Below are 20083 nucleotides of genomic sequence, written 5' to 3'. Positions count from 1 at the left end.
TAAGAAACAATTCCACTTACGATTGCATTAAAAAATAAAATAAAATACCTAGGAATAAATTTAATCAGGGAGGTAAAAGATCTGTGCACTGAAAACTATGACACTAATGAAAGAAATTGAACAAGACAAAACTAAATGGAAAGATATTCAATGCTCATGGATTAAAACAATTAATATTGTTAAAAGGTCCATATTACCCAAAGGAATCTACAGATTCAATGCAATCCCTACCAAAATTCCAACAGCATTTTGCAGAGACACAGGAAAACAGTCGTAATATTTGTATGAAAACACAAAATACCCCAAATAGTCAAAGCAATCTTGAGAGAGAACATAGCCATAGGCATCACACTTCCTGATTTCAAACTATATAACAAAGCCATAGTAATCAAAACAGTATGGTATTGGCATAAAAACAGACACAGTAAAATGGAAGATAATGGAGATGCAAGGATAAACCCACTCATACATGGTGAATTAATTTTCAACAAAGGCACCAGGAATATATAATAATGAATAATAATGGTGTTGGGAAAACTGATATCCACACACAAAAGAATGAAGCTGGACTCCTATTTTACACCATACACAAAAGTCAACTCAAGATGAATTAAATAATTAAATCTAAGAATTGATACTGCATAATTCCTAGAAGAAAACATAGGGGTAGGGCTTCCCTGGTGGCACAGTGGTTGAGAATCTGCCTGCCAATGCAGGGGACACGGGTTCGAGCCCTGGTCTGGGAAGATCCCACACGCCGAGGAGCAACTGGGCCCGTGAGCCACAACTACTGAGCCTGCGCGTCTGGAGCCTGTGCTCCACAACAGGAGAGGCCGCGATAGTGAGAGGCCCGTGCACTGCAATGAAAAGTGACCCCCGCTCGCCGCAACTAGAGAAAGCCCTCACACAGAAACGAAGACCCAACACAGCTAAAAAAATAAATAAATAAATTTATTAAAAAAAAAAAAAAAAAATAGGGGTAATCTCATTGACATCAGTCTTGGCAATGACTTTTTGGATTTGACACCAAATTCAAAGACAACAAAAGCAAAAATAAACAAGTGGGACTACATGAAACCAAAAAGCTTATGCACAGCAAAGGAAACCATCCACAAACTAAAAGGCAACATACAAAGTGGGAGAAATTTGTGCAAATCATATACCTGATAAGGGGTTAATATCTAAAATATTTAAAGGACTCACACACAGAAAAGCTGGTTTAAAGAATATGCAGAGAAATTGAAGACACATTTTTCCAAAGAAGACCTACAAATGGCCAGTACTTTTATGAAATGGCGTTCAACATCACTAATCATCAGGGAAATGTAAATCAAAACTAAGTGAGATATCATCTCACATCTGTTAGTGTGGCTATTATGAAAAGAGATGACAAGTATTGACAAGGATGTGGAAAAAAAGGGACCCGTTTGCACTGCTGATGGGAATGTAAATTGGTGCAACCACCATGGAAAAATAGTATGAAAATTCCAGAAAAATTGAACAAAACTACCAAATGATCTGGCAATCTCACTTCCTGGTATATATCCAAAGAAATGAAAATATGATATTGAAGAGGCAGCTACACTCCCATGTTCACTGCAGAATTATTCACAATAGCCAAGATATGAGAACAACCTAAGGGTCCATCAACAAAAAAATGTATAAAGAGGATGGATGGAGGGATAGACAGACAGACAGATAGAAAGATAGATAGATAGATAGATAGATAGATAGATAGATAGATAGATAGATAGATAGATAGATAAAACACTTATTTATACATTTGTGAATAATTTTAGCCATAAGTGAGAAGGATATTCTGCCATTTGCAACAACACGGATGCACCTTAAGGGCATTATGCAAGTGAAATAAGCCAGACTGAAAAAAGACAAAATACTACGTAGTATCACAAGTATGTGTACTAAAAAAAAAAGTTGTCAAGGCCTGGGAATGTGAGAAATTAGGGAGAGGTTTATAAAATGGTACAAACTTTTAGTTAAAAAACAGTGTCTGAGAATCTAAAGTATAATATGATGACTATAGTTAATCACACTGTGCTATGTAATTGCAATTCAAAACATATATGTATATAGAAAAACAACACAAAAGAGTCTCATGTTGCTTTAGTGTGTTAAATATATCACTATATCTTAGGTTAAAAGCATTAAGAAAATCATTTTAAGCATCCTCAAAAGCTGTAGCTTCATAAGTATATCTGCAAGGTTAGAAGCTTCAGAAACCATTCACCTTTCAGGCTTCTATATATGATGCCAAAGAAGGTATCTGAAGCTTGTATACTAGTTCTGTTTTCCTATCTTTGTTTCAGAGAATAAGGAATTAGCCCTCTCCTGCTTTACAGTCCTATCCTGCTCTATTTATTCCCCCATCTAAACCATTAGGGGCTGCCTTTTCCTCATACACACCCTTTCAATACATGATCTCCTTGTTTGTACTCAGGACACTCCTGTGTCTTCAGCACCTTACCAGCACAATTTCTGCTGGAAGCTTGCCCTAACTGGAACCTCATTCTCTCTTAAATAGAGACTACATTTATTTTTTTTTAACATCTTTATTGGAGTATAATTGCTTTACAATGTTGTGTTAGTTGCTGCTGTATAAAAAAGTGAATCAGTTATGAGCATAAATATATCTCCATATCCCCTCCTTCTTGTGTCTCCCACCCACCCTCCTTATCCCACCCCTCTGGTGGACACAAAGCACCGAGCTAATCTCCCTGTACTATGAGGCTGCTTCCCACTAGCTATCTATTTTACATTTGGTAGTGTATATATGTGAATGATACCCTTTCACTTCGTCCCAGTTTACCCTTCCCCCTCCCCGTGTCCTCAAGTCCATTCTCTAAGTGTATGTCTTTATTCCTGTCCTGCATCTAGGTTGATCAGAACCTTTTTTTTTTTTTTTTTAGATTCCATATATATGTGTTAGCATATGGTATTTGTTTTTCTCTTTCTGACTTACTTCACTCTGTATGACAGTCTCTAGGTCCATCCACCTCACTACAAATAACTCAATTTCGTTTCTTTTTATGGCTGAGTAATATACCATTATATATATGTGCCACATCTTCTTTATCCATTCATCTGTCGATGGACACTTAAGTTGCTTCAATGTCCTGGCTATTGTAAATAGAGCTGCAATGAACATTGTGGTACATGACTTTTTTTTTTTTTAATTAATTTATTTATTTTGGCTGTGTTGGGTCTTCGCTGCTGCGCACGGGCTTTCTCTAGTTGTGCGAGCGGGGGCTACTCTTCGTTGCAGTGCGCAGGCTTCTCACTGCAGTGGCTTCTCTTGTTGTGGAGCACGTGCTCTAGGCGTGCAGGCTTCAGTAATTGTGGCACGTGGGCTCAGTAGTTGTGGCTCGCGGTCTCTAGAGCACAGGCTCAGTAGTTGTGGCACATGAGCTTAGTTGCTCCACGGCATGTGGGATGTTCCTGGACCAGGGATCGAACTCGTGGCACGTGGGCTCAGTAGTTGTGGCTCACGGTCTCTAGAGCACAGGCTCAGTAGCTGCGGCACACGAGCTTAGTTGCTCTGCGGCATGTGGGATCTTCCTGGACCAGGGATCGAACCCGTGTCCCCTACCTTGGCAGGCGGATTCTTAACCACTGCACTACCGGGGAAGTCCCCATGACTTTTTGAATTATGGTTTTCTCAGGGTATCTGCCCAGTACTGGGATTGCTGGGTCCTATGGTAGTTCTATTTTTAGTTTTTTAAGGAACCTCCATACTGTTCTCCATAGTGGCTTTATCAATTTACATTCCCACCAACAGTGCAAGAGGGTTCCCTTTTCTCCACACTTTCTCCAACAATTATTGTTTGTAGATTTTTTGGTGATGGCCATTCTGACTGGCGTGAGGTGATACATCATTGTAGTTTTGATTTGCATTTCTCTAATGATTAGTGATGTTGAGATTCCTTTCATGTGTTTGTTGGCAATCTGTATATCTTCTTTGGAGAAATGTCTATTTAGGTCTTCTGACCATTTATGGATTGGGTTGTTTTTTTGATATTGAGCTTCATAAGCTGCTTGTATATTTTGGAGACTAATCCTTTGTCAGTTGCTTCGTTTGCAAATATTTTCTCCCATTCGAAGGGTTGTCTTTTTCTTTTCTTTATGGTTTCTCTTGCTGTGCAAAAGTTTTTAAGTTTCATTAGGTCCCATTTGTTTACTTTTGTTTTTATTTCTATTTCTCTATGAGGTGGGTCAAAAAGGATCTTGCTGTGATTTATGTCAAAGTGTATTCTTCCTATGTTTTACTCTAAGAGTTTTATAGTGTCTGGCTTTACATTTAGGTCTTTAATCCATTTTGAGTTCATTTTTGTGTATGGTGTTAGGGAGTGTTCTAATTTCATTCTTTTACATGTAACTGCCCAGTTTTCCCAGCCCCACTTATTGAAGAGGCTGTCTTTTCTCCATTGTATACTCTTGCCTCCTTTATCAAAGATAAGGTGACCATATGTGCGTGGGTTCATCTCTGGGCTTTCTATCCTGTTCCATTGATCTATATTTCTGTTTTCTTGCCAGTACCATACTCTCTTGATTACTATAGCTTTGTAGTATAGTGTGAAGTCAGGGAGCCTGATTCCTCCATCTCCATTTTTCTTTCTCAAGATTGCTTTGGCTACTCTGGGTCTTTAGTGTTTCTATGCAAATTGTGAAAATTTTTTGTTCTAGTTCTGTGAAAAATGCCATTGGTAGTTTGTTAGGGATTGCACTGAATCTGTAGATTGCTTTGGGGAGTATAGTCATTTTCATAATGTTGATCCTTCCAATCCAAGAACATGGTTTATCTCTCCATCTGTTTGTATCACCTTTAATTTCTTTCATCAGTGTCTTACAGTTTTCTGCATACAGGTTTTTTGTCTCCTTAGGTAGATTTATTCCTAGGTATTTTATTCTATTTGTTGCAGTGGTAAATGGGATTGTTTCCTTAATTTCTCTTTCTGAATTTTTGTTGTTAGTGTATAGGAATGCAAGAGATTTCTGTGCATTAATTTTGTATCCTGCTACTCTACCAAATTCATTGATTATCTCTAGTAGTTTTCTTGTAGCATCTTTAGGATTCTCGATATATAGTATCATGTCATCTGCAAACAGTGACAGTTTTATGTCTTCTTTTCCGATTTGGATTCTACTTTTATTTCTTTTTACTCTCTGATTCCTGTGGCTAAAACTTCCAAAACTATGTTGGATAATAGTGGTGAGAGTGGGCAACCTTGTCTTGTTCCTGATCTTAGAGGAAATGGTTTCAGCTTTCACCACTGAGAAGGATGTTTGCCGTGGGTTTTTCATATATGGCCTTTATTATGTTGAGGGAGGCTTCCTTTATGCCTACTTTCTGGAGAGTTTTCATCATAAATGGGTGTTGAATTTTGTCAAAACCTTTTCTGCATCTATTGAGATTATCATATGTTTTTTATCCTTCACTTTAATATGGTGTATCACATTGATTGATTTGTGTATATTGAAGAATCCTTGCATTCCTGGGATAAACCCCAATGGATCATGGTGTATGATCCTTTTAATGTGCTGTTGGACTCTGTTTGCTAGTATTTTGTTGAGGATATTTGCATTTTTGTTCATCAGAGATATTGGCCTGTAGTTTTCTTTTTTCTGACATCTTTGTCTGGTTTTGGTATCAGGGTGATGGTAGCCTCATAGAATGAGTTTTGGAGTGTTCCTCCCTCTGCTATATTTTGGAAGAGTTTGAGAAGAATAGTTGTTAGCTCTTCTCTAAATGTTTGATAGAATTCACTTGTGAAGCCGTCTGGGCCTGGGCTTTTGTTTGTTGGAAATTTTAAATCACAGTTTCAATTTCAGTGCTTGTGACTGGTCTGTTTATATTTTCTATTTCTTCCTGGTTCAGTTACGGAAGGTTGTGCTTTTCTAACAACTGGTCCATTTGTTCCAAGTTGTCCATTTTATTGGCATATAGTTGCTTGTAGTAATCTCTCATGATACTTTGTATCTGAGAACAACTGCAGTGTCAGTTGTTACTTCTCCTTTTTCATTTCTAATTCTGTTGATTTGAGTCTTCTCCCTTCTTTTCTTGATGAGTTTGGCTAATGGGTTTTCAATTTTGTTTATCTTCTCAAAGATCCAGCTTTTATTTTTATTGATCTTTGCTATTTTTCCCTTCATTTCTTTTTCATTGACTTCTGATCTGATTTTTATGATTTCTTTCCTTCTAACTTTGGGGTATTTTTGTTCTTTTTTCTCTAATTTCTTTAGGTGTAAGGTTAGGTTGTTTATTTGAGATTTTTCTTGTTCCTTGAGGTAGGATTACATTAGGATTATATAATATAATATATATATAGGATTATATTGTTATAATATATAATATACTATATTATATATAGTATAATATATATAGGATTATATAATATATATATAGGATTATATTGCTATAAACTTCCCTCTTAGAACTGCTTTTGCTGCTTTCTGTAGGATCTGGGTTGTTGTGTTTTCATTGTCATATGTTTCTAGATATTTTTTGATTTCCTCTTTGATTTCTTCAGTGACATCTTGGTTATTTAGTAGGGTATTGTTTAGCCTCCATGTGTTTGTATTTTTTACAGATTTTTTCCTATAATTGATATCTAGTCTCATAACATTGTGATTGGAAAAGATACTTGATATGATTTCAATCTTCTTAAATTTACCAAGGCTTGATTTGTGACCCAAGATATGGTCTATCCTGGAAAATGTTCCATGAGCACTTGAGAAGAAAATGTATTCTGTTGTTTTTGGATGGAATGACCTATAAATATCAATTAAGTCTACCTTGTTTAATATGTCATTTAAAGCTTCTCTTTCCTTATTTATTTTCATTTTGGAAGATCTGTCCATTGGTGAAAGTGGGGTGTTAAAATCCCCTACTATGATTGTGTTACTATTGATTTCCCCTTTTATGGCTGTTAACATTTGCCTTATGTATTGAGGTGCTCCTATGTTGGGTGCATATATATTTACAATTGTTTTATCTTGTCCTTGGATTGATCCTGTGATCATTATGTAGTGTCCTTCTTTGTCTCTTGTAACATTCTTTATTTTAAAGTCTATTTTGTCCGATATAAGAATTGATACTCCAGCTTTCTTTTGATTTCCATTTGCATGGAATATCTTTGTCCATCCCCTCACTTTCAGTCTATATGTGTCCATAGGTCTGAAGTGGGTCTCTTGTAGACCGCATATATACGGGTCCTGTTTTTGTATCCATTCAGCCAGTCTATTTTTTTTGGTTGGAGCATTTAATCCATTTACATTTAAGGTAGTTATCGATATGTATGTTCCTATTAACATTTTCTTAATTGCTTTGGGTTTGTTATTGTAGGTCTTTTCCTCCTCTTGTGTGTCCTGCCTAGAGAAGTTCCTTTAGCATTTGTTGTAAAGCTGGTTTGGTGGTGCTGAATTCTCTTAACTTTTGCTTGTCTTTAAAACGTTTTAATTTCTCTGTTGAATTTGAATGAGATCCTTGCTGGGTAGAGTAATCTTGGTTGTAGGTTTTTCACTTTCATCACTTTATATATGTCCTGTCACTCCCTTCTGGCTTGCAGAGTTTCTGCTGAAAGATCAGCTGTTAACCTTATGGTTCCCTTGCTGCTTTCAATTTTTTTTCTTTGTATTCAATTTTTGATAGTTTGATTAATATGTGTCTTGGCGTGTTTCTCTTTGGGTTTATCCTGTATGGTACACTCTGTGCTTCCTGGACTTGATTGACTATTTCCTTTCCCGTGTTAGGGAAGTTTTTGACTATAATCTCTTCAAATATTTTCTCAGACCCGTTCTTTTTCTCTTCTTCTTCTGGGACCCTGTAATTCGAATTTTGGTGCATTTATTGTTGTCCCAGAGGTCTCTGAGACTGTCTTCAATTCTTTTCATTCTTTTTTCTTTATTCTACTCTGCTGTAGTTATTTCCACTATTTTATCTTCCAGATCACTTATCCGTTCTTCTGCCTCAGTTATTCTGCTGTTGATTCCTTCTAGAGTATTTTTAATTTCAGTAATTGTGTTGTTCATCGTTGTCTGTTTGCTCTGTAGTTCTTCTAGATCCTTGTTAAATGTTTCTTGTATTTTCCCCATTCTGTTTCTGAGATTTTTGGTCATCTTTACTATCATTCCTCTGAATTCTTTTTCAGGTAGGTTGCCTATTTCATCTTCATTTTTTTGGTCTTGTAGGTTTTTACCTTGCTCCTTTGTCTGTAACATACTTTTTTGACTTTTCTTTTTTATTTTTATTTTTATTTTTTGATGGGTGGTGCTGTATTCCTGTCTTACTTGTTGTTTGGCTTGAGATGTTCAGCATTGGAGTTTGCAGGCAGTTGGATAGAGCCAGGTCTTGGTGCTGAGATGAGGACCTCCAGGAGGTCTCACTCCAACTGATATTTCCTGGGGTCTGAGGTTCTCTGTTAGTCCAGCAGTTTGGACTCAGACCTCCCAGCATAAGAGCTCAGAGCCAACCTCTGGCCTGGGCACCAATATTCTGCAAGCTTCGTGGCATGGTTAACAGAAAAAGAAAGAAAAGAAAGAAAAAAAGGAGCAGTACAATATCAAAGAACAAAAAGCAAAATAAAATTAGAAAGATAAAAAATTAGGAAAAATAAAATTATAATTGAAACAATTGAAACAAGGTAAAATAAAACCACAACAGAAAAAAGAAAGGAAAAAAAAGGGGTGGTGGAACAAGCCTAAAAGAGAGAACAATAACACAGTATAAAAAATAAAATAAAAATTTTTTTAGGAAAAATAAAAATATAAAAGAATCAACAACAATTAATCAACAAGGTAAAACAGAACCCCAATCTAAAAGAAGAAGAAGAAAAAAAAGCCTTGGCTATGGGGGTGGAATTTAGTCAGGGGTGGAACTTAGGCAGGGGTGGGGTTTAGGGTAGGGCAGGACCTAGGCAGGTGGGGGGCATGACTTTTGACCGTGGGGCAGGGCCTCTGCTTAGGACCTGCATGGAAGGGGAGAGGCAGCATGTGAAAGGAGGGCCTCTGGAGTGTGGAGTTCTGGAGTCTGGAGGTAGGCCCTGAGGGAGGGTGTGTGGGTGGGGTTTAGTCCCAGGGCATTGGAGTGGGTCTCCGAGTGTAGAGGTGGGGCCCTGGGTGGGGGTGTAGGGGTGGGGCTTGGGTTCTGCGCAACAGGAGTGAGACTCCCAGGGTAGGGGGTTAGGCCCTGGAGTCCAAGAGGCTCCCTGGTGCCTAAGTGGACAGGGAAAACACTGGCTGCATTCCCTTCCATTCCTTTTCACCCCTCACCCGCCATGTCCCCAGGGTCTCACCCATCGCCGCTGGACCCCTAACCATGGGTGGGTCCCGGTGGGTGTAGGAACTCCTTCCCTCCCCCAGCCACTCTTGTCCTGGAGGTCTGGCCTTTACTTTTGCTCCCCCTTCCCTCCCTCCCACTGCCTCAGGACCCACGCGGCTGGAGGGGCCTCTGTGGGCAGAGGATCAGGCCTGGGATCTCAGCAGCTTCCTGGGGGCCCAAGCGGGTAGTGGAACCCTGGCCAGGCCCCCATTTGATCCTCTGCACTCCCGATGGTTCCCCAATTTCCCCCTTTGGGCGTGGGATCTCTTCCCCTCCCCCAGCCACCCCTCAGGGCCGCCAGTCCCATCCCACCTCCACTTCTCCTCCCCTTTCACTACCCCCACCCTACCCAGTTGCTGGGGGTTCCTCCCATCCCCTTAGGGGTCCCTGGTCCCCCACCAGTGCCTGGGCACTAGGTGCACTAATTGTGAGGAGATCTGAATTCTGTGTACTCCTAGTATGCCATCTTGACTCGGTCCTCACCTTTTTTTTTTTTCAAAAGATAAGGTTGATAACCATTTTGGTTTTAGATCATTACTTTTCTTACCTCTTTGCCCAATACAATGTTTATTTGAATTTACTCCATAAATATACACTATCCTCCCTGTCCTCTCTTAAATGATATCATTTACTATGTATTAATAACGCCCTTTCACTGTAGATTTGTTTTTTGCTCCCACCTTCTTTTCCACTGAATATCCTTTGGTCATTTTCAGGGACACCAATACCCTCATGAATAATGCACTCAAAACCTACCTATCGAGTCTTGGCATCTTCTTCTCCAAAACCAATCAATTTTAGTCCCAAATTCCCTTGTTATGCCCTTTATCAGAAAGTCAGAAATATTTGCATTCTTAGTTTCAGATATTCCACTTTGCAACCAGCATTTTCTGTACTTTGGATTATGTTGCTCATTTACTTCCATCGCCAAAATTATGTGGCATATTGACAGCTCCAATCCATGTTTCCCCACCCCCATTATTGATTTTTCACTCTTGGCTTCATTTATAACTTTTTTCAACCTAGTTGCCAATTTCCATCATTATAATCATGTATATAGTCATTGCCTTCTCCACTGGCAAAATCTTAATTCTTTATGAATCTTAATTCTTATTTTCTCCACACCAGAACCAGAGCCACCATATTTGGCATGAAATAAATAATCACATAAACTAAACAGACTTATTTTACATAAATTCTTGAGCATAAACCTCAAATTTATGCTTAGTAATGTCCAGCAACTCTATTGGATTTCTCTTGTGGGCTCATTTTTTCATGCCTTCAGGTAATAAATTCATACTTGCTTAAGCCCTCAAGACCTTGGCAGATGATCTTGCTTTATATGTGTAAATCGTATTCATTGGATGGGAACTCCTTTCTCTTTTTTGCTATTCACATTCAAGTGCAACTTCTCTTCTACCTTTCTGATATAATACATGAAGTGTTCCCCTTCTGTAGAAATGCATGTCTGTTCTTGTGCTATAGATACAGTGCCCTCCAGATTTTAAGAAACTCAGCTGCTTTGGTTATCCCCTCACTTTCCTGCATCATTGTTCCCTTACTTTCTACTGGTTATTCCCATTGTTTTTAAAAACCTTTTCTAGAAAGTTTCATAAAAATCCCCAAATCTTTCTGTGGTATTTCGTTTTTTCACAGAAATCCTTTGTAGTCAAACTTTTAGAAAGAGCTGCCTCTTACTGTATCCTTGGTGTAATTCAATGGGGTTTCTAACCCCCATTATTTAATAAAAAACTGCTGCTGATTCCCATTACGTCTTTGCTTAAAAGGACATAATATTTTATTTAAATGTATTAAATTATATGTAGTTAGGTTATTTTTATTTATTTTTGGTCTATTTAAGTTCCTTTAGGACATGGAGCCCAAATCTTTCTTGTTTACTATTATATCCCAACACCAAAGGCTGTGCCTGTAAATAAATATTTGTTGAATAAATTAATGAAATAGCCATATTGGAGAATATCATCCAAATAGTCAATTTTCATTTAAGATGATGCTTAGGATGCATATATTTCAAAGTGGAAACGATATAAATCATTATGTTGTTAAGAAATCATTTTTACTATTATGACTATGCCATACAAATGTTATTTTGTAGAGGTTGAGGGAACTCTAATCCATTTCATTTTAAAATTTAGTTATGAATTTAAGATCAATACAATAAAAACATTCTATACCACCTAAATTGTATTATCAAGGTTTGTGACATCAAGAAATTACTTGCAGTCTGAATAGACTTTCTAATAAGAAACACAAAGACCAATAATTCACATTTCTTTGTTCTATACATATCCCCAGCCTCCATGCTGTCTCCTTCTGGACTTAAAGCCTGAATTTTATGTTCATTTCAAATTGATTTCATTCATTAATATATAACAACTTTATCCACAAGGAATATAATGCAAGTCACATAGGTGATTTTAAATTTTCTAGTAGCCACATTTTAAAAAGTTTTAAAAAGTGAAATTAATTTTAATGAAATATTTCATTTAACCAAGTATATCCAAAATATTATTTCAACTTGTAACCAATATAAAATTATTCACATTTTATATTCTATATGTCATACCAACTTTTAAAAACCCAGTGAATATTTTATATTCACAGCACTTCTCAATTTGGATGCCAAATTTTCATCTAAAATATAGATCTGAACTTAGATTTTATAAAATTTACAGTTGAAAAATTAGATTCACATATCCATTATAGACATGCTTAAAAGTTTCCCATTTACTGAAGTATTGTTTTTATGCTTAAATTAATTAAAATCAAATTAAAAGTTCAGATCCTTTAGTCATACTAAGCACATTTTAAATGCTCAATACTCCTATGTGACTAGTGGCTGCCATTTTAGACAGCACAGGTATAAAGAAATGATGGGGCATAATTCCAATGAAAGCTTATATCCAAATGAGTTATTTTAGATTTTAAAATATACATTCACTACTTAAGGTGTATATATGTGTATATAAATAAACACAGGTACAATTACTCTAAACATCTGACATAGAGCAACACTCAAGTGGTAGCTTTTATTTCTGTATTTTAAATAATTTCTATAAGCCTGACAGTAATCCTATTTAGTAGGAATGGCAAGCTTTTTTCCAGTTTTATAAAGTAATTATCCAAAATCTAGAGAATTTACCTCAAAATGTCTACCCACATTTTTTTTTTTTTTTACAAAGTCACTCAACTGAGTAACAGGGAAAGCTAGAACCAGACTCTACATATGCGCCATCCTCACTCATTATTATATCCACAGATACCTAATTCCACATCCACAAGGGTTCATCAAGGGTTTGCTTTGTTCTACTATGTGCTTATTGTACTAGTGGACGTTAAAGAAAAACATTTTAAAATTTTATTGAGGAAACTTACATGTATGACATGGACCATTTCAAAAGTGCTTTTTATTAATTTCATTTTTCCCTTGATTTATTAGGGTAAAAATTATTGGAAAAGTTATACTTAAATATACTTACTTGCTTGTTAATGAAAAACATTAAAACAACTTCTTATGGGGAAAAATCTAGTCTAGAAACAGAATACTTTTTTATATACCTGAATCGGCAAAAATTATTTAATAGTCTCTAAAATTTCAGCAATAAATTGGGTTATAAGTCTAAGGCTGTAAAATGGTATACAATTGTGTATTTATTTTTTGGAACAGGAAATAGGAGTGTGGTATACTACCCTTGAAAATCAATACAGAAAGTCTCAGGATGGGGCTGCTTTAAGACACAATGTAAGAAACATACAGATGACAAATGCTTCAATCAATTTGATTAAATTTCTTCCAATATATTGATTTCTCCCCTAAACATTTGATTATAAATTTCAGCTATTTATACACAAAATCTGAACATGTCAATAAGAAATACCTGTCTGGTAGAACACTAGATAATCTCATGATACAAATTATTATGGGCCATTTCTAATTTGTCAGGTATATGAAGAAAGGAAAGATGTTCAACTCGGTGCCATCTCTGGAAAGGAAATGTCGTTTAACTCTTCAGTGTTTGGAGTAGAGAGTGGAATGTGTCAAGGGTGGGAAGCAGGGGGGCAACTGGCAAATGAGATACTCAAAGAAACAAGTGAGAGAGAACTGAGAAAAGAAGAAAAGAAATTTTCAATGATGTTGCTGTGGGTTACAACTTATATCCCTTTTAAAGTTCTTTGTGAGTTGTAGGTAGAGACAGGAATTTTTTTTTTTTTTTTTTTTTTTTTGCTTGCTGAATTGTACTACTTGGACTATTTCAAGCTGCGACAAAGCCACATGGGGTTCATAATTTATATTTGCTCACGTTACATTCCAGAGGGTATGGTTCATGGTTTCGAACCTAAAGTATCCAGATCCAACTTAAGATCTTCACTGTAAACCTAAAAGTCAAATATGTGTGCCCTGAAACTGCCAGACTGTTGAACTCCTCAGGTAACAGAGCAGGAATCAATCAGACAGGAGCCACTACAGATCTTAGAAAGGGATGTCAAAGTCACAGAGACAACGTGCAGATGATGCTAAAATAGAAAGAGGGATTTTTGTAAAGAAAAATGAGGCTTATGTGGTATTATGTGGCTTTACTCCACTGATGAAATCTTAAAGGCTTCCTGTGAAACAGTACATTGAAAATGAAGATTTCAGCAACCTCCTAGACACATGCTTTCTTAAGGAATGGCAGGCTCTTTGGATGGAAAGGAATGGTCAATGGCTGCCGTGCTGGAATCGGTTTAAGCATCCTCCAGACCTCACCAGCACAAAGAGCAGACACCCTTTACCACTGCATCTCCTGGAACTTGCAGTCCATTAGGGTTTTTGCAACCCCATACTATTAGGGTGTAGTCCCTAATAAAAACTAGAGAAATTCAGTGGATTGAAAGTCCTGTGACTCACCAATAATGAGTTAGCAAATGAGTGCTGATTAATAAGTAGTTAATATTAGCATTCTTGATGGGGGAATTTTCAACGTTTACCTAAGGTGGAATGGGTAAATAACCCAAGGGAAAGGCACCTATTACTGTTATAACCAGCTTCTCAGCAGCAGCTGCCTTCAAGTTACACTAAGCATGCACTTTAAAAAATTTTTACCTTTATAATTTTCAAATAAAATTGTATGATTAAGTCTAATATATAAAATACATCAAATCAAACCTGTTCCCTGATTGAAATGGGAGCAGGAAACTTTGCCTGCTCAACTTCCACTCTGCCTCTTTCCCTTGCCCAGCATGGACGCAAAGACACTTCCAAAAACTGCTTTAGGATCCAGTTAAGTGCATTTTGAAAGTCACAGCTCTAAGCCATTCCCTTTTAATTTCCTGTATCCCAGCACGCTGGTGCCAAATTATTAGGCAAAGCCCTAACTTCTCATTTAATAGACTTGCATTCTGTGAAAGAGTCTATTTTTCGTTTGATTATTTTGCTGCTTTCACTAACTAAATGTCCTTAATAGTCATAAGAGCGCACAGCTACTGAGTGCATACTATGTGCCTGCCTGTCTTCTAAACCCTGATTGCAATATGTCGTTTAATCTTCCCTACAACCATATAAAGTAGGTATGATTGCTATTATTATCATTATTAATTTTCCAGTTTTCCAGATGAGAAACTGAGGCTGAGAGAGATTAGGGAACTTATGCAAATTTATACAACTTATGAGGGTTCAGCCAGCGTTTTGAATCCAGGTCTTTAGGTCTCCAGCATCCTCCCAGATAAGCACTATCTATAGCTGCCACCTTTCTCATAGTTTGATACTTGGGATAGTCATTCCTAATTTCCGAATCAGAAATTCGATCTCTTCTCCCTATGCTGCTGTTTTTCCACCATTAATTTTATATGAATATATTTGTGTTTAGTCTTGAACATTCAATACAATTAGTCACCACCTTAAATGTATCATCAGGATATGTTAAAAACAACTTGGGTCAAAATGCTAGCTTAGGAGGTTGATGGTTGCTGATTTGCATGAGGAGCTGCCATTTGCCTATCTTGATAAATTGATTTCTATAAATGATAGGTCTGCTAACGCACTGAATGCTCCGGACTTTGCTTGGCCAAGGCAGTCATTGTTTGTACTCAGCATCCATGCTCTTTCCCAGGTTTCATGGGGAAAAATACATCCATTTACTAACTTTTTGCAGCAAAGCTTGCTAATCAGGTGCAGGCTGGGCTCCCTTTCTGCCAAGATGGAAGCAGGGTTTGTGAGTTCTCTGCATTCCGCAGACTCACTGGAGGGTCACCTGGTCTTGGTTAATTGAGTGAAGGAGTTTTGCCTGTGAGGTGAAAGGAATTAGTGACAGGCTTCCTATTCTCTTGACCCCCTGAGGTGGGATAAAAAGCTTGACTAGCTCCCCCATTTTATAAGACCAGTTGAGGAAAGATATAATTAAGGGAAATATGGTGTGTCATGAAGTTTTTCTCTTGTTTTGAGATGATAAAGTTCAAGTAACAATGTTGGGTTAGCTGGCTTTATGTTTAATATTTAGTTAGCAAGCGGTAGAGACAATCAACTATATCATTTAGCATCACTGGGTTATAAATTTATCATTACGTGATTTAGTTGAGTGATGTTGAATAGGTCTTGTAAAGTTTATTGGAGTTCAAGAAAGGAAACTATCACACCTGGCTAGCTCTGATATAAGGGAAAGTGCCTTCTGGGAGTTGGTTAGACTTTCTAATATGATCAATGGCCTGATGTTACCCAGCAGAAAGAAATAAAAGACTTGACTTGGAAAGTGTGTTAATTCTTCCAAGCTATTTAGTATAATTTAATGCACTGTATAGTGCTCCAGGGTATTGAAAGAGTTAAACTCCCTGGACAAAATAAAGAATTACACCCTTTTTCCTGGAAAGATCAGGCCCATATGTATAGAGAGAACTTTATTAGCAAGGGTATTAAAATTGGTTTCACTGTAAGCAATTTTCCTAGGTTCCATTTCTGTGCCATCTGTCCTTTTTTTTCCTTACCAGTAAAAGCAATAAAATGTACACATTCACTAAAAAGAAAAGAATAGAGTTTTATGGTATTCAAGGGACATTAAAATTCTGTTCTCTTGTAGAATATATCTTGATCTTTCAGAATACTGGTCTAATGACTGATTTCTAATATATCTATCTCAAGTTATTCATATTTTATGTTAATGGTCACATAGACAAACTGGGTAAAAACCATGAACAAAACAAACCCCATGTAATATAAGCAATAATTGCCACTGGGAATACAAATTGTGGTTATAGTTTGACATAGGAAGGCGAATCACAACATATCAGACATGAAATAGGGCTGACCTTGCCTTTGTGGTCAGCTTTTATTAAGAAAAAAAAAAGGCATTTAAGTTAATAGGAATTGGGTCTTTCAAAGAAATACTCCTAATTTCCTGGACTTGGGGCCTGATCACAATAGAAGATCATAGGTAAGAAAGAATCAAAAGATTTAATCAGCCGTGACCAATCGACATTGCTTTTTGTTAATTAAATACCACTTTCAATGAACTACAATTGGGTCTCCTGCCTTTGCCTCTGAGCTGTGCCTCTGCCTGGACTTAAGTTTTGTTACGGAGTGTTTTCCTGCACATGTTTAACCTTCAAACTACTAGCACTTATCAGTTTAAATTGAATAAAAGTTTTCAGTTTTACTTTTAACACGCAACCCAATATTCTCTGGATTTGTAATAGAATCATATTAAATACTGCCTCCAAGGAATTTGGCCCAAATGAAGACAGAAAACCATACATATGTTTGGAGCTAGAGTTTTGACCTCTATATAATTTAGATATGTCATTTTCTAAAATCTTGTGGGCTGGAATATGTCATTCTGTGATAGTAATAGTATTCTGAACTGAACCCTTTTTAATGCACGGATCTCAAATCATTTTTCAAAGAAATAAAGAGTGTTACACATGTTATTCAACAAGGGAAAGTCAAGGACAGGAAACTTAACTTTCCTTCCTGAAGTTGTTCTCTGAGTAGGAAATATTTCAAGGATAGTGCTTAAAATAACATACTATTGATTTTTCTGGGTCATTAGATCACAAGTATTTTATCCAACTGCATGTTTCACGCTTTACCAGAATGTACTGGCACCTTATCTCCATGGGCCTTTCGGGTTTTTAAAGCCCATTCTTGTCTATTATCTAATTTGATCTGTAGAACATCCCTATGCGCCAGTTGTCTTCTCTGAATCTGTTCTCTCTGTCCTAAAATGCGGATGAGTAGCTTGCTTACCCAAGGCTGAAACTGGTCAACTGCTGAGCAAGTTCACAGGCCCAGAAAAGGCCTTTCCTCTGTGTTGCACTCTCTGCTAGAACACTGAAACTAAAAATGTTGCTTGATTTTTAAAACAATACTTAGAAATAGCATGCTTAGTTTGTTGTTGTTTTTTTTTAATAACATAGGAATACATGACTGTTGCAAAATACGCAGAGAATACAGAGAAATAAAAGGAATAATCATCCTTGTAGACCTCCATCAAGACAAAAATGCTGTTAACATTTCCTTTCCAATCCCTCAGCTGTGCATTTGTGGCGCAGTTGACACAATGTTATATTTTCATTTTTGTGTGCTGATTATTTCCACTAGAATTGTAATGTAGATGTAATAATATGATAATAAGATTTTGTAAATTTTATTTTAATGGCAACTAATAACTGCATGTATCAACATCTATTTCACTATTCTATATTTGGACATATAAAACTTGAGTATGATAAATGAATGTGTTTGTTCATATAGTATTGAATGAATTTAGCATTGGTTGCTTAGAATTTTCTAGAGATACAGTTTGACAATTATGAAGGTAAACATTTTAAAAGCTGTTGATTGTCAAAAGTCCTCCCTTGCACAGCTGTCTTTGTTCTCTGAATGTCTGCATTCAGATCCCAGTTCTAGCTCTTATTCTTGTTAAGGTTAAGCAACTTAATCAAAATACTTAACTACTTTGATCCTTAGTTCTTCCTGTGTAAAGTAGTGATAATCATACAGATCATAGAAGCCATTGCTTTGAGAGTTAGAAAATACAGGTGCAGGACGTAGAATGATGCTGCCAGGTATCAAACATGTGCAGTAAATATTATATATTATATACTCCACCTGCACATATAAAGCCATTTATCATGCATTCCCCTTGACATCATAGTGTTTGCTATTGAATTAGGATGTTAAATGGATGTTTCATCTGAGTCCCACAGACGATAAAAGAATGCACGGAGGAAATGCTAAAAGGCATAAAAACCCTTATAAGCATCTCACCTATATAAAGGGGGTAAAACAATTGATATTTAATATAAACTATCCATTATGTCAAATTTCCACATTTTCTTATTTTGGTTCATCACTCTGTTTTGTTCCTTTGATCAATTTTTTTCTCTGTTCCATTACCATAGGAGATGCAGACTTTAAAAAGATAAGATGGTATTAGGAACATCTTTGTGTCAAAAATTTTAAAAATTAGTTAAAATGAACAATCTTATCTAAGTCACCAAAACTGTTTAAAGAAAAATTGGAAAATCAGAAAAATATTCATCTACTTTTTAAATAAAGATAGGACTTCTTCATTCAAATGATTCTTTTGCTCACTTTCTCTCTCTTTTTTTTTTTTGTTAATTATCAGTAGTTTTTCAATATTAATCTTAGAAAAGAACCAAGTTTTGGTTCTGTTGACTTACTCTTTTATATCTGCTTTATTTCACTAGATTCTCCTTTTTTTCCTAGTAAACATTTTGTTACAAATCTTTAACTAATTTTCATTTTGGTCAGAAATGTAATCAATGTTATAGAAATACAAGTTGCAGAGAGTATTAAGAACAAATTATGTCACCTATTATTATTAGCCAGAAAATCCATATATAATCTATAAGGTGTTTTTGCATAGGCATATTAACTAATTATACTAATTAATAAGTTAAATTATTGATTTTTGTGTTATTTAAGTTATTATCTGAATGTGTCAAGCATAATTGTAGGTGCAGGAGAAAAAGATGACGTGGCCTTTAATGTAAAGAGACTAATAATCTCGGCAGCCTATTATTTCCTCTAACCCAAGGCCACATCTCACTTTAGGAAGAAACACTAAATGGCTGTGGGTTGGAGGGAACCTTCACACACACAGCCTTTCTGGCAACATTTTTGGTCTATTTGTCTGGGCGAACCTTTGATACCCTTAAGCAGCCCCGTACCTAGTTACATAAAAGGTGGCTGTTAGTCCATATGTCTTTACCCACTGGTGTGGCAAAAATGCACAGGCTTCACTTAAATCTTAAAACTTATGGTTACCAAGGGGGAAAGGAGGGGGGGGATACATTGGGAGATTGGGGTTGGCATATACACACTAGTATATATAAAATAGATAACTAATAAGAACCTACTGTATAGCACAGGGAACTCTACTCAATACTCTGTAATGACCTATGTGGAAGAAGAATCTAAAAAAGAATGGATATATGTATGTGTATAACTCATTCACCTTACTGTATAAAAGAAACTAACACAACATTGGAAATCAACTATACTCCAATAAAAATTAAAAAAGAAAACTCAAATGATATCTGCAGTCATGCACTTTGTTTCTATTTTATCCCTAGTCAATAGTCAGCTTCAGTAACATAACTTTTAACACCATCTTAATTTTCTTTTGTTTAGGAATTTTGATATGTGAATAACTTGCCTCTAATGCCATATAGTCATATAAACAAAGCTTAAACGTCTTTGTAATTTTATTATTTTTGCACAACTCCTTCCTA

Source organism: Balaenoptera borealis (genome assembly GCF_965194805.1).
Source record: "Balaenoptera borealis genome assembly, chromosome: 3".
Classification (NCBI taxonomy): Eukaryota; Metazoa; Chordata; class Mammalia; order Artiodactyla; family Balaenopteridae; genus Balaenoptera; species Balaenoptera borealis.
Note: the sequence above shows the minus strand (reverse complement) of the source record.